Raw genomic sequence first — 25787 nt, forward strand, 5'->3', positions numbered from 1 at the left:
GCACTAATCCCTAAAACTGACAACAACTGGCTCACCAGCAACAAACCAGTAGGGTTCTACAAATGTGGAACCTGCTCTATGTGTAAATTCGCCACCAAAACTAAGACAGTGATTTTCAGCACCACTGATACGCATATAATTGGGCAATATATTAACTGTAAATCCAAATTTGTGGTTTATGCCATCAACTGTGTTTGTAATCGCAAATATATTGGAAACACTAAGAGAGAGCTCAGAACAAGGATCCGGGAACATCTGAACTCCCTTCATTCTCAGGACACCAGATACCCACTGGCGCTACACTGGCAGGAAAAACACCAGTGGGACAACAAGAAAAAATACCAATCAATACAAGAGGTGGAGACAGAGAACTCCAACTACGTCAAAGAGAAGCAGAGCTGATATGCAAATATCGAGCTGTTACTTTTGGATTGAACAGTGACCATGATTTCCATGTTTTCTTATGAAAGTGTATACAAACGTAGGAAATCTGCATGTTTTACAATTCAAAACACTTCACAGTGACATCATGTCAGATCTTTCAATTATGCCACCACACCTTGTACTCCATCACCGTAGTGGTGGGCAGTTCGTCCCCTCCAATTCTTTTATTTGCCTATTCACCCTACTGTCCTTCCCTCCCCCTTAGTAATGGGCCAATTGTCGCCCTCCTTACCACCAACAACATGCCCATTATCAATCCGATTCAACACATGCCTTCATCATCCCGCCCAGGGTCAACCCCAACTCTGTTCTCATGGATAAATCACTCCCCTTTACGCTTCAACAAATGTAACCTTCAAATTAGCACTATTTGCACCTCTACCACTCTCGTGGTCACTATGGTGGAATGGATTCATGCCAGCACCAATAACAACAACACTACCCGTGCTCAACCCAGCACTATAACACGTTCTGGCCCAGCAGACAATCCGCGGGCTGTTCTCAACGAACGAATCACAACGCTCGTTGTCGGAACCAACCGCAGCGCTCCTTCCTTATATTCAGGAAGTTGTGCGCTACTACGGCAGACGATCCTGGACTACACGACTCTGAGCACCATCACTGCCGAACCCGGCCACAGGTAAGCGTTCCGCATGACATTCACCGCGTCACCGCAAGCACAACTTTCCATTTATTAATCTTTTTATCACAACGGCATTCTGCCCTGCTTAAATTCGCAGCGCCTCGTCTACTGCTACCAACTAAATACAAGAATTTCATAGCAGTACCCACATCTTTGATAGTATTAAACAGGCACCTCAACCTGGACATCGCCTCGCACAAACCCCAGCCTCCCTTTCCCAAACTAGGCACCGGCAAACTATAACACATGTACCAAGCGTGGCCCTACAACCACCAGGCTTCTACGCACGGCTAACATACCATAAGTACGCCCCTCCGGCTAACCGGCTGTAACGTCCTCACTTTTAAATCATTGACTCAGCACCCGCAGAGGCACTAAACAAATGTTTCAGTCCACCGACCTTGTTCCAAACCATTCCTGACTCAGGCACTGTCCATAATAAGTAGCTGCACCTTCCAATCCATGGCAGTTAACATGTATAGTCACAAGACACACTACAACAATGCCCACCGTCCAACTTTCCAAGGGTTCCATCCCCCCCCTTATTTCTTTTTCTGTCCATTTCCTTTCAGAACAGCTACCCAGCCCACTGGCACCCACACATGGGAGGACCAGCTCACTGCACCTTGAAGCTCACCCCAAAACTCAATTGGGTAAGACTTCAGAAACGTTCTCCTCTACCAGGCTAATTTGGAATTCTCTCTAGCCCTACTTCTAACCAAACATAACCTCTGTCTCTCTGTTCTTCTCCCTTGGTACATTGCTTCTTCTCCTGCTATTAATTATACTGCAAACTGGCATTTCTATTTTTGCCAACTGTTATTCGTTGTGTCCAAGTTAACTATACTTTGTCACCATCACTTGCCATCACCCAACATGGTAAATCACCTCTCCTGGGTGTCACAATGTGTTTTTCCTTAAATCGCAATTGGTTTTATTCTTTGTAACTGCCTATTAATGTATGCATAATGGATGTAAATTGAATATCCTCAATACAAATTGGCCTTGAATGTCACCTCACTGGGTATACCAAATCACTACCACACCAACTCACAAAAAATCACAGCCTTGAAAAAGACTTAGGTTGAAACGCGCGTCGGCTGTGTAAGACATCATCATTTTATAAATGTCACCTTTTATCCAATGATGTCTTTCATTGGTGCTGACTAACTAAGGAATAAAACAACCTCATGTTTGACAACAAAACTTGACTCATCCGGACTAGCTAATCCTACCAGCGCCTCACAGGACCAGAGTTTGTCAAACCCCACAAATCTTCTAAAAAATCAGGAACCCCGGAGTTGGTCCCTTGACAAACTAGGACTCAGGCTGCAGGTCTAACCCAATCAACCATCGAATAGGAGGTGCGCAGGAGTGAGGGAGTCCCGTCTTTCAAAAACTCCACCCATGCTAAAACATACATACAATGTGTCCACGCATTGATTACAAGAACTGTGCAATGACTCTGTTTGATCTTACCCTGACTGAACATCAGAATAGTTTTTTTGTGGGTTGTTTTTTTTTTCCTCCGTTAGGAGCTGATGGGAGTGATCTCACCGGATAGCATTACATCCATCCATATTTTGTGTTTGAGTGAATCCTGCTCAATATAATGTGTTAAAGGGGGAGTTGTGTGGTGTGTTTGGTGAAGTGCATGTAAGCTTGAGTGATGCGTGGATGTTCTCCCATGTGTCTGTGTTGTAAGAAGGGAAGGGTGTATATTGTGCCTCCCTGGATTCTGGAAGTCTGCATGATGTGTTAATGTATCCTCTGCTGTTTGTATTGAAAGAGGGGAGGTGTGTTATATCTGGTCATCTGGATGCATGGAGTGTGTGAGATCACTGGTAGAATCCTGTGTGAGTGAGTTGAATGTATACACATGAAGGAGGTTCCAGCCCGGCCTGTTGAGAGTTGTGAGAGCCATAGGTATATCCTGCTCTCTTCAAGAGCCTTTCCTGTTGCTGGCGTATTCTTGATGTTACTTTAAAAAAGGATCTTGTTATCAACCTACCTGATGACTCTATGATCATTAAATATAACACAGGTGCTGCAGTTGTCTGGAGACTAATGCAGCAAGGGCAAATTTATTCACAATTGTTTTAGCTTGGAGATTTATGAAAATGGGTTTCAATTAGCAGAATCCGCTTTCAGAAACAGAATTGCATGCACACTCTCGCCAGATGGCAATACGCCACACATCCATTGCTGCAAAAACATTGATTTGTAGTGTAAATTCATGCACCTGAAGGAGCATTTTGTTATGTTCAAGAAATCATTTCTATCTGCTTTTTATAAAGTATATTGTAGTTTGACCAAGTTCATTTGAAACACCTTGTATAGATGGATGTCATAACTAATGCTATCAGTATGAAGGCGCTCAGGACGGCATTTAAACCTTTGATGATCCCAATTAACCCATGATGGTGGCAGGATACAATCTAAAATTAAGCTATTTTATTTGTATTTGGTTCATAGTGCAATTGGTTAATTAAAACCATATACACATTTCATAGAGCCAATTACATAGAATTACTCACTTATATTCATTACATTTCATTACATAGCATTAGTCACAAATTCTATACATATCATAGCATTTATTTAAAATTTGGAAGACCATCAACCTAATAATGTTTAAAGTATTGTTCTATAAAAGGAATATAGTACTTAAAGAAAAATATTAAAATGCAAAGGCTATGGCCTCTTCCAAGAAACATATAAGAGAAAAGTGAAAATTAATATTCAGATATAATTCAATTCATCATTTATATAATTTCGTTCATCATAACAATGATTATCTTCTAAATATGGTATGTGGCTCCAACATACAGCAGTGTTTCTGCCTTGAGGATGGTGGACCATCATTGATTTGTAGTTACCATTCAATAGTCACTTACCAATTCCCTATAGCCCTTGTTGTAACATTCCTGCAGGCAGTTATACTCTGTTAAAAGCTGCCTAATCGTTTTCACCTCTTGCTTTAATAATCAACACACTCTTTCTTTATACGGGACAGAAGTCCAAGCCCCCACATACTCATAACACGGCAGGATGTTAAAACGGAGGAATTGAATAAATCCTATACATTCCTGATTACATGTTTTCGTTAAGTCATTTCAGGGTTTTGCTATCTTAAATCCCTGTGTGGCATATTGGACGCACCACTTCTTTATGCTTAGTATCACTAAATTATTAGCCATTTCATCTCTAGACGTGTGCAGGCCAATATCATATAAAAAGGATGCAGCTGTTAGTTGTAAGTTTTCCATTAAGTCATTTTGTTTTTTTTTCTAATATCCATGTTCATGGCAATAATACTCAGTAGGCTATCCTGATTCCGCTGTGACGGCTTTATCTTAATATAGAGTTAACTGCAACTTATCTTCCACACTGGAGTCACAGATACTAAGCCCAAATCTCATGACTTCAACTGGTACAGCCTTTGGTAATCTTAAAACCCATCTCCATAGATGCCCTTCCATTCTATTAAACCATGTCATATATTTGGCCGCAAGTGTTTCTAAAGCACATAATATGCCAGGCACAATACTGCTTTTGTAGATCTCAAGGAAGCCCTCAACAGAATACCCCCCTTTCTTGCCATCTATCTCCTAATGACATTCGACTTTTTCATCATCCTTTCTTTAAGTATATTTTCATATAATGTTTTTGGGGGGTTTATTCATTATTGGAAGGCCTAGGGGGGTACATTTCAACTATCTCCAACAACTCTGTATCAATCTTCCAATTGAATCTCTGCTTTTTATTCTTAAGCCCTCATTCCCCAATTATCATGATCTTGTTTTCTTTTGCATTGATACAGAGATAAATGTTCTTTGCGAATGTATACAATGCATTGGGATTTCTCCGCAGCCTATTGATGTTTTATCCATGATGACAGTGTCACCTGTGTACGTCATCCAACTTATTTTCAAATTACCAACATTCAGGTGGTAGCCATGTACTGTTTCATGGGCTTTCTACATATCTGCAACATGTTAATTGTATAATACCAGTGATGTTACACATCCCTGTTTCAGGCCTGCATCAATATTCACAGGGGGAGTAATGCTTTCAGGCATGGTGGATGGCACTACTTATGATCATGGCCACCACATCCAAATTGATGCCACACATGTGTCAGCTCCTGTAAATCTTTTCTGCTGTGGAAGGTAATGAATATTCTGGCCAGACATGTTGAGAGCACCAAATGGCTGGACGGGAACATGGATGGCCATGCCTCTTCGTTGGTCTCTTTGTGAGGCATGTAACAACCTCCACCAGAGGCAGACACACAACAGGAAGCTGTCTTGGGCCCAGGCATCACAGGAGCTTGCCCTTTCAAAAGGACTATTCTCACAACGGAGTGATGAATATCTAAATTTGTTCTTAATGAGTAGAGAAGGGTGCAGGATTATAGTAGAGATGAGAGATCTATTCACTGGAAGGAGACTTCAATCATTTTAATTCTCTCTGCCTCTCTCTTTTTTCTGTCCCCTCCACTTCCTCTGGAGCAAAGCACTTTGGGTGTGACACCAGAGAGCAAAGTTCATTTTATCAAGAGTAGGTAGTGTGCCACTAAGGCAGGTATACTTCAGTCCAATCACCGGGGTCTTTTACCCTTAAAAGAACGGATCTCCCACTCTGTCTTTGATAAACTCTGGAACAACACATGAGAAGGATTCAGTGGACTTCTTTTGGGTTAGTTGTAATTTCCAAAGCCCTTTGCCTGAGGTGAAGGAGCCGTCCAAGGCAGAGAAGAGTGCTGCCTCCTACCCACTCCATGGGCGCATTAGGGGCAACTTTTTCAGTGAACCAGGATCTGCCACTCTGTTCCAGAATGTCCTAAAGCTGGGAGAGCAGACCCTGAACAGAACCATTCTCTCCTCAAGTCCCCTTGAGCGGGCCTCACAGCATCCAGAAGACCAGACGAGCTAAAGCTCCCTGTTCTGCCACACTGAACTGGTCGTACTGGGTTCATAGAACCAAAGGGAATACACCAGCACTGTCTTCTTTGCTCCTCTACCCATTCAAACTTTATTGCCTGAATCCAGAACCAGCTTGATGCTGCATAGTGCCATTTCTGAGCCCATCACTTGATAGGCTAAATTGAACAGCTGGACTCTGAGACCCAGACTCAAATGACTGGAAGTTCACATGCTGACCCTATCAGAGGTTACAACCACGACTCGACCTGACTATCCCTCGAACGGCTGCTTCACCGACCCACACATCAGAGCAATCCAGATCACCAATTCGATGACCATTGCCCAATAACACAAACCGCTGGAGCGACACTCATCCACTCTTCCCAGCAGTTACAGCCCGACTCGGCCCAAACACAAAGAGATCATGGTGGATGCGCAACCTGCATCACTGAAAGTCCCCCTTCAACCACACATAATGACTGCACACACCCCTGCTAAACACCCGCTTGTTGCTTGGGCCTACACGATCCACCGTACCCAAATTGAGGTCAATCTGCTAGCATGAACGTTTGAGCCTGGGATCGATACTGTCAAGCCACCAAAGAACCTAAACAAGGTACTGTTGACACATAACTGCCCCATTGGTCTACCTGGGCTCTATGGACAGGTTAGGTCACTACTGCACTGTCTTTCACCCAAAGCAATATCCTTTTCATGGCTAATAATTTGCCTACCACCCCTGTAGTCACACTCAGAGTGATACTTTCATCAGCCTGTTTCATCTTCTATGTTCTTCCACAAGAGTGAGTTTCTGTACAGTGTTTTCTATTTAGTTCTATAGCAAATGGTGTGTTTAATTACATTGTATATGTTGTTATAGAACCTTGATTGGACATTCCCTTTCTTTTGGACTGTGTCAATAAGTTGTTTAGGTCACTACTGGATCACATTCACAGCCCTCTTAAGAACACTGCCTTCTCTTGGCCCACATTACCACAAAAGAAGGAGGTACATCTCTAAACCGTGCCCGATTTACCTTAATGATCTTGATGGCTATTGGTTTGTAGATGTGTGAGGGCTGAATGGGCACTTTTTTACCCCTACTCATCCTTGTACTCCTGAACAGCAGAATCCATTTTGGTACAGTACTACAGTTGGCCATTTCAAATTCCAAACCAACTGAATATTGTCCTGAAATGGGGAAAGCAAGCTGTCCTGTATTTCTTTTGTGGTTCAGCAAATTAGTTTTGGACAAGTTTGAGCTAAAAATAGTATAAATGGTGTTTGTACTGTTTAGGTTTGTGATCAGTCTTTTAGGGATGTTTGATAGAGGAGTTGAGAGAAAGGAAAAACATTCAATTAGGATTTAGGTGGGGCAGAGTTACCATAGAAAAAAGCAAAATGGGATCAAGCTGAGGGAGAAGTAAAATATTAATTGTATTGCTTGAGCAGGAAGTAGAACATTAAAACAGGTTTCAGTTGAGCGAGCAGAATATCATCAATCTAGAATTTAGTTGATAGACATTTAGGAAATAAAAAAGGCTTTCATTGAGCCAGTTGCAGAACATTGAAATAAGATGGGCCATCTTGTAATTTCAAGGGGAGAAGAGAATCCCAGTGACCACCTTGCATGGCATACAACAAGTGACATTTCTTGTCAGTGACTATGGATTGAGGTAAAGATCCCACCATGTTTGGAGGCAGGCAGGAGATTACATGGAATAGCTACACCTGTGTGTGCAACCATTTTGTGATGAGACAAAATATGTTTGCAAAGAAAGAATACTTCTCATTGCTTAGTGGCAGGAGAGTAAATTTAGTGGTTGCACTGAGTGTTCACCCTTGTGTGGCAGACTGTATTTTAAGTAACCATAGGCGCCTCTCTCCCTCTCTCTCGCTCTCCCTCTCTCCTTCACTCACTCAACTTATCTCCTCATCTGTCTCTGTCAGTGTTTTCCTGCTGGAGCCCAGCTAAGCTCCCTTTCTCCTCTTCTTGAAGATGTCCTGCAACATGTGGAGTGGACTGACTGAGTAAGGGGTGGGGGGGGGCAGACCTGTAGCTGCCTGAGAGCTTTGGTGCATTTTAGTAATAGCTTGTGGGGCTTGCTGTGACAGAAGGAGCCTTGCTGACTTTTTCAAAGGAGGGGCTGGGAGTGGCAGTGAGACCTGTATATGTATGGTGAACAGATTTAAAATAAAAGAATATTGTTTTGTAAACTGGGACAGGCCAAAGACATAAACGAAGGACTACAGAGTGGCAGGCACTTCCAACACAAAAGTAGGACTACTGTTCAGTAGCGAAGAGGGTCAGACAAAAGATGTTTTCTAGTTGATTATGTCCTAACTTTGGCAGCAATCACATAACTTGGAAAGCTATTCTAGGTCAACTGAATTTGAAAATATATTTACTAAACTGCAAGTCATGCCTTTAAATTGTTATTAGATTGAAAAGACTGTAAAATGTGCCAGTGCTCATGTTTCACGCTGTTGTTTTATTTGGGAAGATCAGGTGTGCAGGCATATAATCACTTGGAACAGTACTATGTCGTGGGAGTTCTTATCAGGGTTCCATGTGGTGAGACCCTGTGCATCCCATCATCAACATTGCTCCCTACTCACCCAATAGATTGCTTCCTTGCCATTTGCTGGAGCCAACCCAGCAATTGCGCACAACAGCACAGCCAGAGAAAATTCAAAGATATCTTAAATGGGGGAGGGGGGCGATTTGTATGGTTAAAAGTAGAACAAGTACAAAAGTATCAACAGCATCGTAGAGATGAGGGTCAGCCTGGTAAATAGAGACTTACATTGTGATTGCGTGTGTCCTGGCATCCTGCATGAATGTCCCCATCACACTAAAGGTGCATTGTTCATATGGGGAAGGGGTGGGTATGCGGTTAGGTTCTGCAGTGGGTGCTGTAGTTCTGACAGACCTTGTAAGATACCCGTGGACCCGGTTGCAGGATAAATAATTGAATTTGCTATTTTCTATTTTTGTTATTCAATAATGTTTTGCTCTGTCGAAAATGTCTGGGGTCAGTAGCATGACCAACCAATCAGTGGACAGGATGCACAATTAAACATTGCATTACATGATATGTCTTTCTTCTGGTAATAGAAGAAAAGCATTTTTGGTTTTAATCTGAGCAAGAAACTTTCCAAGAGGCAAGGACATGTTATGGGGAAAAACGGTGTGCATGTGCATCAGAAAAGCTATTAAAAAGGAAATGTTTTAAGAGTCTTAATTTCGTAATACTGCCATTACATAATGCAAACGGGGCTTGCAGAAATGTGTCGCTCCATTGGGATCCATACATCGTCCCACTTCAGAAAGTGCATTCAGGGGCTGACGCTGAGTACACAGTATGTTTGTGTGGAGATTACATACTAGTTGTGAAGAAACATTGTTAGAATTGTTTAATGTGTTTCTGGAATGGGATCAAATTCAGAGGTGTTACTTAGTGTGGAAAGTTTTTGTGATAGACGAGAGAAAATACTGTGGCAAATATTTGTTAGAAGACAAAACTCTAGTTGACAAGAGTCATTATTTTTGAAAATACTAGTTGTGAAAATGTGTGATGCGACACAAGTAAATACGCGTGCGAATGTCCTTATCATTGTGGAGCCTGGAGAGTACGTTCCGTTGCTGGAACCCAGTTTGCCATCCGTGCCTGTCACGCATTGTACAATACACATGCAATAGACACACGGACCTTTTTTGAATAGGAAGGAAAAGTGGCCATTTTGAGTGCCAGCATGCGTGGAGCACCTAAATGTGCGAGGCACTGAGGGAGGCATGTGGCTAGGGAGTATGTTACACCAGCCACAGCGGCGGTTTCCGGCACATCAGGGATAGCTGAAGGATGTGTGGTAAATTCAAGACATTGATTTCCCACTCACATTTTGTCGCCCACACGATAGTGCAATTTAAATGTGTACATGCTCAGGTTTCACAATCGAAGGGTACACGGTTCAACGACTATATATATATCAGGGGTAGAAAGCGGAGAGGAGCTGCATATTGTACCTAGCGATTTAAAGAAATAGCACACAACGTAAAGTGGCTATTGAACGTTTCTGGCTTCCCTCTGCAACACCAACTACATGCAAGTACATGAAATAATGTTCATAGTGGCCCCATATTAAACACTTTCAGCAATCCCAGCCCGTTTTTCTATGATAAAAACGGAAATAAAACAGATTCCCACACAAAAGAGGCCCAGGGTGCAGAGGCCAGGCTACCCCTGCCTACATCCACGTATGTCTTCAGCTGTGAAAGGCTGCACTTAGTAGACACGAAGAAAGCAGAGTCATACATGGCCGAACGAGCAGCCCCACAAAAGTTGCTGTGAGAACAAAAGAACCATGCAGCTATAAAAGTTTTACCAAGTGAATAAAATGCTGTTGCCATAAATGTATTGGCATTACACTTCCAAGCACTATGGAAATAACACGGCAGTTAATAGAGCTGGTGTATGCACGCCGTATTGCATGGAGTGCTGTTTGCAAGTGCATTCTTCTGAAAAGGTAATCTATCATTCTATGAATACGTTTCCCACGATTTGTTATGTTGTTTCGCAGCAAGTTGCATGTCCCAACGTGCAACTGTATTTTCCCCTCATGGGCTGAGATATTTTGCAGCATATTATTGTCCTCTTTCTCAAACAAATTGGGGTCATATGAGGCTAATGGAGCAGCCGGGCGGAGTTGTGTTGATATTGTCAGGCAGACTTAAGTTTAAGATTATGTGTCACAAACTGTTTTTGTAATGTAAATCAAATGGTGTGTTTCTGTACTAGTCCAATTTATGGCCCAGTTTGGTTTGCTGCGATAACTGGCCGTGTGTACAGTCTTCACAAATGGTGTTCTTCTTTATTTATTTAATGCTGTATGTTTTAAATGCGTTCTTAAATATTGAATACACTGTGGTCAGTGTTTTATCTTAGACTGTGTATGTATTGTTGGAAGGAACTGGCTGTTTACGTGTAAGCAATTCATTCTATTTCCGTCCCAATTGTTGCAGTATTTTGGACCCTTATACCGACATCTGCCTCATTCCACAGCGCCCTCCACCCCCAACCCCTCCGCCGAACCATTGACTACTCCGCTGTTGCTCCTCATGCATTAATGGCCATTGCATTCATTCCTTTGACATGATACCTTCATGATGATGGTGATGATGAAGAAGGTAAACGTATGGCCCATCTCGCTCCAGGCTGTGATACATCATTCTAGGAACCAGTAATACCAAGGGAGACAGCAGATGGCCAATGACAAATGAAGAGAGACCGTAGGGGAAGACAACGCTTCTCTTCTCTCATTGCACAGGGATTTCCAAACACAACCTTTCAGGGATCACGCTTACGGGAAGACTGACGTTGTGGGCGTTGAAGGTAAGTGCGTGTGTGTGCGTGTGCATTAATGTGGAGGGGAATATGTGGTGCATGGATAGGAAGTAGGCAAGCGTAAATGTGTTTGCTGGGAGTTCGGGGAAAAGTGTTTTTTGGGTGGAAGGGAGGGGCGGGTGAGCGAGTCCATGTGTGTGCCTGTGTGCTTCCGTGTGTGACTGTACTGGAGCGTAAGGGGGCTTAGGGAAGGGAACCCCCCAAAATAGAGATTGTTCGGTGTTTGAAAATGTTCACAAAATCGGCTGCAAAAAACCGGTCTGTTTGATGTGTGGCTTTTAAATTGTGCAATAATTACATGGAACACCTTTCAGACCTGAACATGCGAAATGTCCGCGAGTGGAAGCCATACCGTCAACTGCATCACCACCTCCAGCTGATTGTCGAGGTGAGTGTAGAAGGACAAGGATTGTCCCGCCAATACCATTCACAGTGACTACTTTGGCCAGGCAAACAAAGAAAAACATCATCTTTTCATCTGCAGAAAAAGCGCATGGAAGAAAAGGCTGGAATCAAGGTGGGGACCATATCTGTGGAGTGCTTTATAATGCAACACCGTTCACGGGAAGTAGATGAACCCAGAAGGTATCTACTGCAGCCCTATCACCAATAGCAAATTACCAAACCACCCCTAGTCTGCACTTTTACCCTAGGAAAACATTGGTGCTAGTTTCTGACTGCCATGTTGAATGACTGTGATAGCTTGAGACGTCTCTTGCTTTTGAGCAACCAATGTTCTGTGATTGAGCCCAGTGAAGGCATGTCCCCAATTATGCACACTCCAGAATAAAGACAACCCACTAGGGGAAAAGGCCAGGAGAGAGCATTGCAAGGATAACAAGGTTTAATGATACACGGTACAAATATCAGCAAAGGACTCTGCTGCTCGAGAGTGATCTGGGCAGTTCAAGAACAAAACATTAGCTTATAAGGGAAAGAATTGTCGCAATATACAGTACAAACTATGGTTCACAGATTAGTGGGGACCCTACACATGGGCCTGCTCCATAGGAGATGCCAGGCTATGATTGGTTAGTTCTCCGTCCCTCGGGCTCCACATGGGTCAGCTGGCTCATCCTCGCAGTGAAGGTCTGGTCACACATTCAGAACTATGTTTCTATCTAAAGTAACATGCTACGACAGAATATTAACTCATTGTGCCCGACACCTGGGCGGCATGGGAAATGGTGCCAGGGGACAGGAAGAATAAAACACAGTTATGCCGACCCACACATTCTAGACTTCATTGATAATGTTGTACCCGCACTCAAGGTCTTCCCCTGGGGTTTTGATCTTTAATGTATGTTTCCTGGTACTTCTGGTTATACAGGGCATGTGTCGCTGTGGAAGAGAAATATGGTTGTACCTGCTTAGCTCTCTTGTGGGCACTTAGTGAGGATTGTGGCCTGATCAGAAAATGCAAAGGTGTAGGGGTCGAGTCAGTTATGTGGGGCTGGCTCCTACGTGGCTTGGTGGGTGTCAGGGGCCGAGTGGCAGTTTAGTGGAGATAGATGGATGCAGTGCAGAGCATAGCCTGGCACTGTCTCACGCTGAGGGCACTATCCAGCGATAGATACTAGATATTTGCAACACTAAAAAGGACGACAGGGAAGCAGACTCCCGTGGGAACAAGGCTCAGGCAGAGCCATCATGTTGTACAGGAATTGGGCCATGTGAACTGTGGCTGTGATCAGTGTGAACCTGTGGCTTCTCCCTCTAGGGCCTAATACAAAATGGAATCCGGGGCTCCATGTTTTTCTAGTGCTAAGCGTCTATACCTAAGCGCTATGGGGCTTTTATATTTAGCCTAATATGGTGTGTTCTCACCTCACGTATATTAGATCATTTTGTTTGGTGTTTAGCACAATTTGAAGTGCCTAGGGGGTTGTATTGGCTCATTTCCATCCCAACATTCCCCCCCTTTTCTTACTCCTACAGTGAAAAATTCCCCTCGCTTATATTTTTGTTCATTTGCACGCCTTTAGGCTTCGCCCCAAGTGGGTGTTCCTTTTATAGGCATCCATGACCTACATGCATGTCTCAAAAAGTCCCCATGTTGTGCATATTTTTCGGGTGTGCAAGTCAAGAATATGCATCCCCCATCTCTGTTAAGTCCACCCAAACTTCTTTGTAATTCTCAGGGTCCGGGGGAGGCACAATAGCGGTGTGGTATAACGTGGAGGGGGACCATATGATATGTAGGGCCAATCGTTTGGTTCAGTCTGGGTTTCTATTTCTTGTGTTTTACAGTCTACCGTCTTATTATTATTCCCAATTGTCAACATCATCATTGCACTACTAGGTACTGCTTTGGAACAACACAGGAGTACCAATTGGCAAATGAAAAGATCACTAGGATGCACACAAAGATGGGGACCAGCATCTTGATCAATGTTCCAAGCCACCACGGGACCCAGCTGAAAGCCATTGTAAACCAACACAATTGCAGAAAGAGGCAGGAAATCTCTAAACTCTGGACCAGAGTATTATTGTGAATCACAAATCTGAAGAAATTGTCCAGAGGGTGCATTTTGTTTACCACAATGGTGTATCAAATTTTATTCGACATGATACAAAAATTCAAAAGAGTCAGTTAATGACATGTTATTATACGCTTCATTATTATATCACATGAGAGGACAACAAAGTTATATATAAAATTTGGCTAAAAATAGTCCACCACAATAAACATTCATAGTGCAGCATTCAGACCATACACAACAATCAGTGACATTCAAACATACAGCAATTACTAAAAAAAACATAACAAAATTGATTGGCAATAGGAGGTGGGATATCCAAACTTTCCCCACGTCCAATCTAATTATTTTTGTATTTTAATTTTTTCAAAAAACAGCAATAGAAATAATGAAAAACAATCTATCGCAAGGGTGGATCCAGGAAGGAGAAATATATGTAGATAACATCCCTGAGGAATTAGCTCAACCGGTTTCACTGTAGAATGTACTTTGGACAACGTCTTCATCAAGAGAAATATTTCATAAAACTCATATATGTGAGCTTTCACAGCCAGAATGTAAATGGAGTGGAGTGACTGCTGCCCATCCCCAGAAGGTCCACGGAAATCTAGACCATGGGTCCCACTGCTCAGAGCGATGCCCTTCGATAATAGGCGTCTGAAACTGTCCACTTAATGAGTTGTACAGCAAAAACCAGCTTGCCAGCGTAATGTGAACTCTTCAAAAAATTCCAGTGCGTGCGTGGCACAGTGGCTCTGGTTATTCAAATATTTGTCACAGAAGGCGCAGATGACGTACTGCACCAGTCATCTTCCTTGACCCCAGCCTCCTTTTTCATCTTGACCCCGAGCTCATGTACGGCAGCGATGACATGCAACAAGTCCCACTTTCAGCATCTTCCGAAGGTACGAATGTGCAGCATTAACTCCCAATCTTTTTGCACACACCACCTTCCAAAGCAGTGAGGAGGTCGAGGACGTACCTGTTCTGCATTGCCATCAATCTTAAGGCTCTTAGTTCTACCTTTATGACGTTGAACCCTTCTTCTTTGTCGTTGCCAAACAGGATTGGTTCCCATCGATTGATCTGGAGCCATTTGGAAATGGCCCTTGCTTGGATGCAGGGCACTAGAGATGCAAAAAGTGTCTCTGCTGAGTTGCAGAGTTTATATTCTTCAATTATTTTTGCAAGCAGGTCAGGTGAGTCTGTGGATATTTATTTTGATGATCTTCTTTTTCTGCGCAGCTGAGTATAGTATTCTGCTTCCGGAGGTGTGAAGAGAGTAGGTGGTTGTTCAGTGTGTCGAGGTTCTTTGGTGGGGGATGCATTAGGATCTTCGAGCCGGGCATCCCCCTTTATATGATCTTCTGGCACCACCAGTATGGCTGAATGCAATGTAGCTAGTGTGCAATAGCCACTCCAAGAAGGTGGGAGATGCAAGTATGCTCACTGCCCGCAGATCCAGTAATATTCCATTATTGCAGTGGTGCCTTTCTTGAGGTCAGTGATCATGACAGTTCGATTGCACTTAGTGTTTGACCAAACTGCAATAGTCCCTTCGTTGAAAAAACACAGTTAATATGTTTCAGGTGGACATATTTTTTATGGGCCTTTCGAGGACTGTGACCCATTTTAGCTTTGCGATATGCTCTGCCCATGTTTGTTTGCAGGCCTGCGTTATGAGTACTGATATTTCTTCAATTCCCCCCAACAGTTCTTCTGCACTGCACAAATAGGTTGATTCTTGTCACTTGTTGACATTTCTTTTTCCTTCGATGTGGATATATAGTTTAATCAAGCTTGCTTTGCTTTTTTGCGGGTCTGGATTCAGAAGTTCTGGGTGAGCATTGCGTGCCTGGAAAGTCTCTTTAATCCTACATAGTGCAAGATGAATTAGAAATTGTGTTTTTGTCATAGGTACTTCTTATTGGATCAAGACATTGGGTGCCATAGATGCATGCAGTAACTAGGAACAAACGTAGCAACTCCCATTAGTCGTTTGCCTTCCCATTTCACTCATGTCAGAGTACCAACTGTTCGAGTGTTCTGGATGACAAAGGTCATTCCCTTCATCAAATCCTAACCCATGGTAAGCATCATTTTTCCGCTGATGCATTTGTCATCTCCTTCACTGTGCAACATGAACCTCCTCTTTATTAATAACGTATCATCCTTTAAGGTGGGTCGAGGGCTGAACCTGTTGTTATATTTGGTAACATTCAGTTCGGCTACAAACACTTGCACTGTTTGTGTGTGCATGCTCATATTCCGAATTTCAATTGTATTGGGAATGGAGGTAGGGTTCCCCTTATCATGCACAGAATCTAGAAGGGTGTACTTAAGAACACTTAGAGGAGTTGTGGTTACATAGAGCTTTGAAATGATTGTCTTATTGCGGCGCAAAGTTGTGAGATTCAGTGGGGTGCTCCCATTCCAGGTCAATTTCTGCCCATCCAACATCCATTTTCCCCATTACCTCCCTTCTTTTTGATGGCTTGCCAGGAAAAAATATGTTCAGCAATATATTCCTAAAGCAAACATTAAAATTGCAAATTACATAGGCGTAAAATTAATCCTGAATTCGTAACTGTAAGCCCTGGTAAAACGCATTCTATTTCTATTGCTATCTACATTTGAAAAATTTTGTATTGGTTCAATTTCCATCATCGTTGAACATGCGTAAATTGGAAAGAATGGGGAGGGTTCGAGAGAAAGAGAGAGAGAGAGAAAGAGAGAGAGAGAGAGTTTTTTTTTTAATTCTCTGTGCCTCTGTGCCCTGTGTTCCATAGCAGCAATGCATGTACGGTCGTAACTTTCACATGAAAAATATAATCGGCACACAGCTATTGAGTTGAGGTAGCAGCGTTGTTGTTTGCGTGGGTGACTGATGCTGTGCCCTGAGGTGGCTTTCAAACATCAGAGAGGTGTATCCAAAATCTCAGCCCCTTTACTTTCACTGCTAGCTGGGTGGAATACACAATTTTTTGGGCATCTGAGGCTCTCCGTACTGGCGACAAGGGCATTTGCATGCGTCTGCCAATTACTATTTTGTGGGGGGACAAGTGGTGGTCCTTGCTGGTCTGTGTGCACAATTGGTAAAGGGCTAGAGGTAAACAGTACCCAATTATTTTCAAGTGTGTTACATAGCTTGGAAAGTCTGCTTTTGAGTAATCCATTTATTTTTTCCACCAATCCATTTGCTTGAGGGTGTTAAATAGAACACATGCAGTGCTTGATCCCTAATAGTGTGGTTATTTCTTTGAACAGCTAATTGAAAAATGCATCCCGTTATCCGAGCGTAGGACATCACACACTCCCCATGGGTGGAAGACCTCCCTGACAGGGAATTAGCTGCGCACTTTGCATCAGGGCAGGCACATGGGCCAGCTTCGACCCACCAGGAGAATGGGCAAACCACCGCAATCAAGTACCATGCCCCATTACACCTCTCCCCCATGTCTGCATAGTCGATGTTCAGCTCACGGGATGGGTTCACGGGCAAGGTAAGGTCCCTCTCAATGTTTGAAGTGTCATGCCATTGCTCAATACTTGACATGTTATGCATTGCACCACCATTTTTGTCAGGTGCTCCCGTAAATTGGGTATAAACCAATCCTCCTGGAGGTCCGCTGCAATGTGTTCCTTAGAACTGTTTGATGGATAATGTAATTGTTTGAATGCTGTGTAGGGTAATTCAACAGGCATCACCATCTTACCGGTGGCTTGCTGTCTCCACAGGAGATCTGTGGGTGATTGAGTGCAGCCACGTTTAAGCCACAACTCTTGCTCCTCAGTGAGGCCCTGCACTGTAACTCGATACTCTGTGTGATTGGTAGTGCTGTGTATGCCTCTGTATGGTTATCAGGGGTGGATGCAGTTATAATGTGTTCTGCGGTGGTATGTAGAGGGAGGTATGATGCCTCCTTGGCTACCGAGTCTGTGGTGGTATTTCACAATTATATTTTGTCTGTGTTCTGGGTGTTTGCTGCGCACTTAACAATTGCCTCAACAGAAGGCTCTCTTAGGGCCGAAATCAATGAATTGAGCAAAGTTAGGCGCTGTATGTGTGATCCATCTGCTCGTCTGAACCCTCTCCTTCTCCAGTGCGACAGACCTGCATGTACCATGGTGGTGACATATGTAGAGTCTGAATAGATCGTTACATAGCATCCTCTCAAGGCTTCTATGAGTGCTACGAGTTCAGCTGCCTGGACAGAATAATGACTGGGAAACCTTTTTAGATCCAGTGCCTCATATTCCCCTTCTTCAAACTGCACCACTGCTGCACCAACATGCTTTTCAGCTGTTTCTTGTTCAATTGATGCTGACCCATCAACGAAGAGTATTTCTCCCTCCTCTTTTGCCTCAGGGATATCATCCCCTTCCCCGTCATAGGATGCACAATCATGCTGTTGCAGATCTTCAGCTGTGCATGGATCAGTGAGAAAGGTGGTGGGATTTACTGTTCTGCACCTTATCATGTGAATGTGTGGGCTGGATAGTATTATCTCATATGCGGAAGCTCTTTGTATGGTAAGTGTAGATTTGAAGCAATGAAATATTGCAAACAATGAGTGCTCAATGTACAGTGTCGCTGAGCACCCCATGACAATTGTAGATCTCTTTTCAATGGCGAAGGCTGCTGCTGCAAGGGCCTGTTCACACACAAATTGCCTTGCATGACATAGTCGAGTGTGCCGCTGTAATAAGCCAGGGGCTTGCGACCCACACAACTTTTTTGTGTAAGTACTGCTGTCATGAGTGTGCCGTTCAAATGAGAGAAAAGAAAAAGCATCCTGTGTATAGTCGTGGGTGGCTAGGACAGGTGCCGTTGAAATCACATCGTTGAGACCATCAAAACTTGTTATAATCTCTGTTGTCTACTGAATTGTGTTGCCCTCTTTTTGTGCCTCCTTGATGCCCTGTAGGACTGAACTTGTGTACGATGCATAATCTAGGATCCATGCCATCCAATAGTTGCAGAGCCCCAGGAATCTTTGCATGTCTTTTACTCTGATGGGCTTGGATGTGGCACATACTGCTGTGGCCTGGTCCGGAATTATTGTCTTCCCATCCTTGGAAATGAGTTGCCCTAAGTAGAGCACTTCTGTTAAGCAGTATTGGAGTTTCCTCTTGGCTACATTGTACCCCTTGTGCACAAGCAGCTGCAACAGCATAATGGAGTCCCTTCGACAGCTTTGCTCGCTGTCGCTGCAGACCAGTAGGTCGTTAACATATTGAATGAATCTGCTATGCACTTGAAAATTTCCTAGATGTACATGCAGTATTCTATTGAAAATGCTGGGGCTCTCACAGTACCCCTGGGGTAGACGACGGTGTTCATATTGCCATCCTCCCAGGTTAAACACTGTAAGACACTGAGTGTTTGGGTCAAGTGGCACTGAGAAGAAGACATTCTTCAAGTCCACTACTGTAAAAGTGCATTGCCTGTTTTGGAATGCTACACAAAATGGATGCTGGGTTAGGGACGAGAGGAAACTCTTTCTGTACAATATTGTTTAGGGGGCCCAGGTCGTGGATCATCCTCCAATTGCCCCCTGTGGCTTTTATGATGGGTTAGACAGCCGTATTGCATGCTGACGGGGAGGGCACTATAAGCCCTTGCTGTATTATGTCCTGCAATGTTTTCTGTATTCCCTCCTCTGCTTATAAACAGGGGTTATTGAAAATTTCCTAGATGTACATGCAGTATTCTATTGAAAATGCTGGGGCTCTCACAGTACCCCTGGGGTAGACGACGGTGTTCATATTGCCATCCTCCCAGGATAAACACTGTAAGACACTGAGTGTTTGGGTCAAGTGGCACTGAGAAGAAGACATTCTTCAAGTCCACTACTGTAAAAGTGCATTGCCTGTTTTGGAATGCTACACAAAATGGATGCTGGGTTAGGGACGAGAGGAAACTCTTTCTGTACAATATTGTTTAGGGGGCCCAGGTCGTGGATCATCCTCCAATTGCCCCCTGTGGCTTTTATGATGGGTTAGACAGCCGTATTGCATGCTGACGGGGAGGGCACTATAAGCCCTTGCTGTATTATGTCCTGCAATGTTTTCTGTATTCCCTCCTCTGCTTATAAACAGGGGTTAGTGTTATTATCACTGGCGCCACTTCCTTTAACATTCCCACATCATGAGGGTTTGTTGTCCACAAAGTGTTGGGGGGATGAACGGCAAATCATCTTCACAGAATGAGGGGGGTCCGCTAACAATCGCTAGAAGGGGGCTCTGCACTTTTCTATACAGCACCATTAAGTCACATGGTATACAGATTTCAAGAATTATCTCCCCATCATTATTGTTATCCTCAAAGAGGTCCTTGTCTCTCAGTTCTCGCAGGTATATTGAGGTCAATGCACAGTATTGTGTGCCATTGGCACCCATGGGGGTCAGTTCCTAGCACTACAATCCTCTTGGCAGATACTTGTAACCCCTCTAGATCTAATGGCAAGATTGTGCCAGCAACCACCTTGGGGAGTGCTACGGGTCAAAAGATGAAATATGCAGGTACTCTCCATTCCTACCTGGTAATCTGGGGAACCGCTCGGGCCAGCACCCTAATGTCATAAACAAACATGTCTGGATTTACAGGTATTCCCCGCACTACCATCTCAATAGCCACGGCGTGTATCACTAGCATCACTCGGAGCACGCACATGCCAGGGGTGGCACAAAGAATCCCTCTGTCTGTAAAAGATATTGGGGGTCATTACGAGTGCAGCGGTAAGGGGTTAACGGCACGGGTAAGGATGGCGGTGCCATTAACCCGTTACCGCCACATTCCAAGGTCCCTTAGCAGGTCCCACTAAGGCCAGCTGGTAAAACCAGCCGTCCTTAGCGGGAGCCGCTAAGGGACTAGGGAGCTAATAACGGGCCCGTAATTTACAGGTCCATTATTAGTTCCCTCCCCATTCCAATTGAACCCTATGGGGGCTCGAATGGGAATGGGGAGAGTTTTTTGAATGGAGACTTACCAGGTCCTCCAAGGTTGGAATGACCCGGTAAGTCCCCATTCAGAGTACCTGGACACGACTTTGGAGGCAGCCATGGTGCTAATAGCTAAGCAGGTCCCTTCCCAGAAAGTTGATGGGGGAGCTCTCAGAATAGAGGAGGGGTGCTCATACAATCTTCCCTCCTATCTTGACATTTAAATCTGTTGTGTATGGAACCGTTGCTACAGCCCCAGAGAATCCCTGCATGTTGAGAGTTTTTCCTGATAGCGGGAAGTTACCTTCAGTTATGCATAACTTCTCCTCCGAGTCCACCATAAAGATGAATTGCTTGTTTCCTATCTCTGCCCCCACCAGTGCTTACTCTTCTGGATGTAAGGTCATTGACAGTACGGGACACAGAAGTGCTCTCTGTGGGCTGTCCTAATTGGGATAGGTGCCTGTGCCTGGGAACAAGAAGGGGTTTCCTCCTACCACTGTGGCCCCTTGAAAAGGTGCTGCAGCGCCGTTGGGTGCTGTTGCAAAGGGATGTCTGGCCCCAGCCGCCAGTTTGTTGGGGCGGGTTTGATGTGGCTGTACTACTTGCTGCTGTGGGGGCGTGTTGTATGGGCCCAGTATTTGAGGAGGTAACTGAGCGTAAGCCTGATGGATTTCGTAAGGTATCATTGTCATCCCCTGGACAGGCCCCTGTTGGCTCCCAGGGTGGGTCCGCCATGGGGTTGTTGACTGTAGCTATAGTTCCCCCTAGGCCTTCTGCGACATTCCCTAGAAAAGTGCCCCACACCTTCCGCATAACCAATATTGTCCTTGCCCCCCTCCTCTTGGCACCTGTCACCCAGATCCTCCTCCTCTTCACCCTCGAAACCCACCCGTCCTCCTTGCCACTGTGGTCCTGCAAAGTGCTAATTTCCTCCCCACTGTCCTTGTCAATTGTCTGCCCAGACCGCTGCCATCCTTGCTTGCATAGCCACTCAGGTATGCCCTTCTCACCATTACTGTTATGGGTGTGGTGCTGCTGACACTGTCACCTCCTTCACCAATTTATTTTGGACTAGTTTTGGCTTCCTCTGCCTGCCCCCTTTGAATAGTTTCTTTTTCATGCGATTTGATCCTTCTGCGATGGTGCACTATGATGCTTTGAATCTCAGCCACCCCTTCACCTCCACCGCTGCTCTCTTATTGAGGGCCTTCTGTACTTCCTTGGGCAATGCCCTTTTCACAATAAATAAAATAAGGACGTCGATTGATCTCGGTTCTGCCCGTTTCCGCTCTCCACATCTTTTGAACCCTAAGAATGAACTACCAAGCATATACCTCGTCCCCCATAGTGCATTGCATTATCGATTGTAAATCAGGATTATCCAAGAATGTTCCTCGCAGTGCATCCCACACTCATGCCCTTATTCTGTTGAAAGATCCCCCATCATGGGCATCTTTATTAAAGGTTACTCCAGGGTACCCTTCCTTTGCCCACACTCTCTCTACCTGATCCCCCACAGCCGCCACTAACAAACTTTTAATATCCCCTATGGCGAGGGGCACCCCCACGGTGTGTTTCTCAAAGGTATAGATCCATTTCCCTGTGCCTGTTGGGAGTGGTAGGAGTGACTTGAGGAGATTGTTTTCATCCATCAGCGCCCAGGGGAAATAGAGGGGCCTCCCTGCACCTCTGAGTATTAGGGACATTTGTAACTTTGTCTTCCCTTTACCACTTTTGACACTGCTTTAATTTTTCTTTGCCAAGGCCATCCTAACAAAACTCTCCCATAACATTCCGTCCCATAGGCTTTCTACCCTGGGTATAGTAATGGGAACTTGCTCAGCCCCTCCCTCTATGTCCTCTTCTGTATCCTCAAAATCACTCCACTACTCTTTGTCCACTCTTCTGGACCCCACATTCTCATACCCCAGGCTATCTGTTTCTCCTTCTCGCTCTACATGGACAGCCCATATGGGGGCACTGACAATTCTGAATAGGAAGTCTCCTGACTTCCATTCATCCCGGCTGGCTGTGGAGGTGTCCCTGGGAACAACAATCGGACCTCCGTGGCCCTGGCTGTTTTGCACGCTGCTCTTAGCCTAGCTAATTCCATGCCCTTAGTGGCCAATGCCACTGCAAGATCCCTCGCGCTTACTCCTGTGTGTTGAGATACCTCGGGAATGCAATATAGGGTGGGAGTGGAGCTGTGCTTGGGCCCGCTGCCATTGTGCCCCCCGGTACATACGTCAGGTTTGGATAGCCTTGTGCTGACCGTGAGGCAAGTGGATAAATCCCCTTCTTAGTTTCCCCACCAATCACAGCCTCTCATGTGCTGGTCCTTTTGCTACTGTCGATTGTCGCCCCATTCCCCTCAGGTGCCTATGTTTATTTAAACATTCTCCAGAGTTCTAAGAACTCCCGTCTATTCTGTAGAGGTCTCCATGTATACCTTGCCGTCAAATATGTGGACATGTGATCTATTGTGCATCTGTCAAAAAACCCCCACCCCTTCTGGTCAGGAGTGGGGCATTCATTCTCCTTGTGTCTCTGTTATCCATTGGTTATGATCATTCTTATTTATGTCACTATACAGAGGTAATGCCTTACATATGTGGTCTAGGGGTGTGTCTGTCCCCATGTTGGTGGTCTGTCGAAAGTGCATGTTAACAATATGTTCGTGCATTGTCTACCCCGTCAGTCCAAACCCACAAGTCATCCAATACCCCTAAAAACATACACTTACAATTCTCTCCGTACCCACTGTCACCTCCTTCAAAACATGTTTATTTTAAAAAAAACATCAATATCATTACTTTTCCCCTAGAGCATCACCATTCATTCCATACACCCACTCCTTATTCACATTCCTATTCACACCATACATGCCCCTCTTGGGCCTCCTCCGTGCATATGAAAAAAAATACACTGAAAGTAACAAACTAAAATAACAAGCTGAATCAACAACCACTACCTTTCCCGAGCTCTCTTATTATAGAGAGCTCCTCAGTTTCTACGTATATTTCTTTTTCTGTGCTGCTCACGTCAGTGGACTGTGGCTGCCACCTTCTCCCCTCACTCGGGGAGGCTCCCTTTGCTTCCTCGTTTTTGTTCTCTGTATAACTTAAAAAATGGCCATAAAAACCTCAACAATCAACAAAGCAAGCTATACTTCCACTTTCATTCCTCACATGTTCACCTCTTTCATACTGCTCCATACCCCTGCCCAAACATTGTTATTCCGTGCAAGTTATACTCACGTGTCCATGTTCTTCCAAAAGCCTCCGTTCACAGGGAATCCACAATAGGCTTGGCCGTCTCCCTGGGGCCACACCCCGCTCCAAAGAGTAAGGTGGAAATTCTGCAAAGATGGCACCCGCAAAAGCCACTTCCGCAGCATATGCGTTTTAGGGACTGGTCACTGTAGGTGGGCACAGCCCTTCAGGAGAGGCCGCCTAGATGCCGTCACAAGCACAGGAGCTATGGAATCACGTCACAGGGGCACCAAATGAAGGCATGTCCCCAATTACACACACTCCAGAATAAATACAACCCGCTAGGGAAATAGGCCAGCAGAGAGTTTTGCAAGGATAACAAGGTTTAATTATATATGGTACAAATATCAGCAAAGTGCTCTATTGCTCGAGAGTACTCTGGGAAGTTCAAGTACAAAACAGCTTATAAGGGAAAAAATCATCACAATATACAGTAAAACTTGGGACCACCGATTGGTGGGGACACTGCAAATGGGCCTGCTCCATTGGGGATGCCATGCTAGGATTGGTTAGTTCTTATCCCTCCCTCTGGCTCCACGTGGGTCAGCTGGGCTCATCCTGGCAAGGAAGGTCAGTCACACATTCAGAAAAATGTTTCTATCTAAACTACCATGCTTCGACAGAATATTAACTCATTGTGGCAGGCACCTGTGCAGTACACAAAATGGTGCAAGGGAGTAGGGAGGATAAAATACAGTTATGCCGAACCACACATTCTAGGCTTAATTGATACCGGAGGTCTCGCAATCAAGGTCTTCCCGAGGGTTTTGATCTTAAATGTATGTTTCCTGGTACTTCGAGTTATACAGGGCATGTGTCACTGTAGAATAGAAATATGGTTGTACCTGCTTAGATCTCTTGTGGGCACTTACTGAGGATCGGGACCTGGAGATCGTGCTCTGATCAGAGAATGCAAAGGTGTAGGGGTCGAGTCAATGGTGTGGGGCTGGGTCCGACCTGGCTGGGTGGGGGTCAGGGGCCGAGTGGCAGTTTAGTGGAGATAGATGGACGCAGCACAGATCCTGGCACTGTCTCACACTCAGGGCACATTCCAGCAAGAGATACTAGATATTTTCAACACTAAAAGGACGACGGGGAAGCAGACTTCCATGGGAACAAGACTCATGCAGAGCCATCATGTTGTACAGGAAATGAGCCATGTGAACAGTGTCTGCGATGAGTGTGAACCTGCGGCTTCTACCTCTAGGGCCGATTACATCACAGAGTCCAGGGCTCCATGCTTTTCTAGTGCCAAGCGTCTATACCTAAGCGCTATGGGGCTTTTATATGCAGCCTAATGTTCAGAGTGCTCCCCCCTTGTATATTAAATCACTTTGTATGGTGTTCACTGCATGTGGAAATGATCATTTCCATCCCAACACCAGCTCCTGCTATTTGGCAACCACAGTATAGCACAGAGAGCCAGGACAGGACAGACAGTACTCCTGTCAATTTTTCATGTTCTTCCTGTTAAACTAAAACCACAAACATGGACATTTTATGCGTTCTTCTTGTAAACCAGAGTTGCAAACATGAGCATTGTGTCTGCCCTCCATTCCATGCCATAGGACAGCTAGAAACATAAAAGTTCCCACTGAAGTTTGTTCAACAATGAAGCACTTTTCAATTTGTAGGTGGGGCGTCTTCCTATATGTTATCATGCAACA

Source organism: Ambystoma mexicanum, chromosome 3p (genome assembly GCF_040938575.1).
Source record: "Ambystoma mexicanum isolate Mex_15411 chromosome 3p, UKY_AmexF1_1, whole genome shotgun sequence".
Taxonomy (NCBI): domain Eukaryota; kingdom Metazoa; phylum Chordata; class Amphibia; order Caudata; family Ambystomatidae; genus Ambystoma; species Ambystoma mexicanum.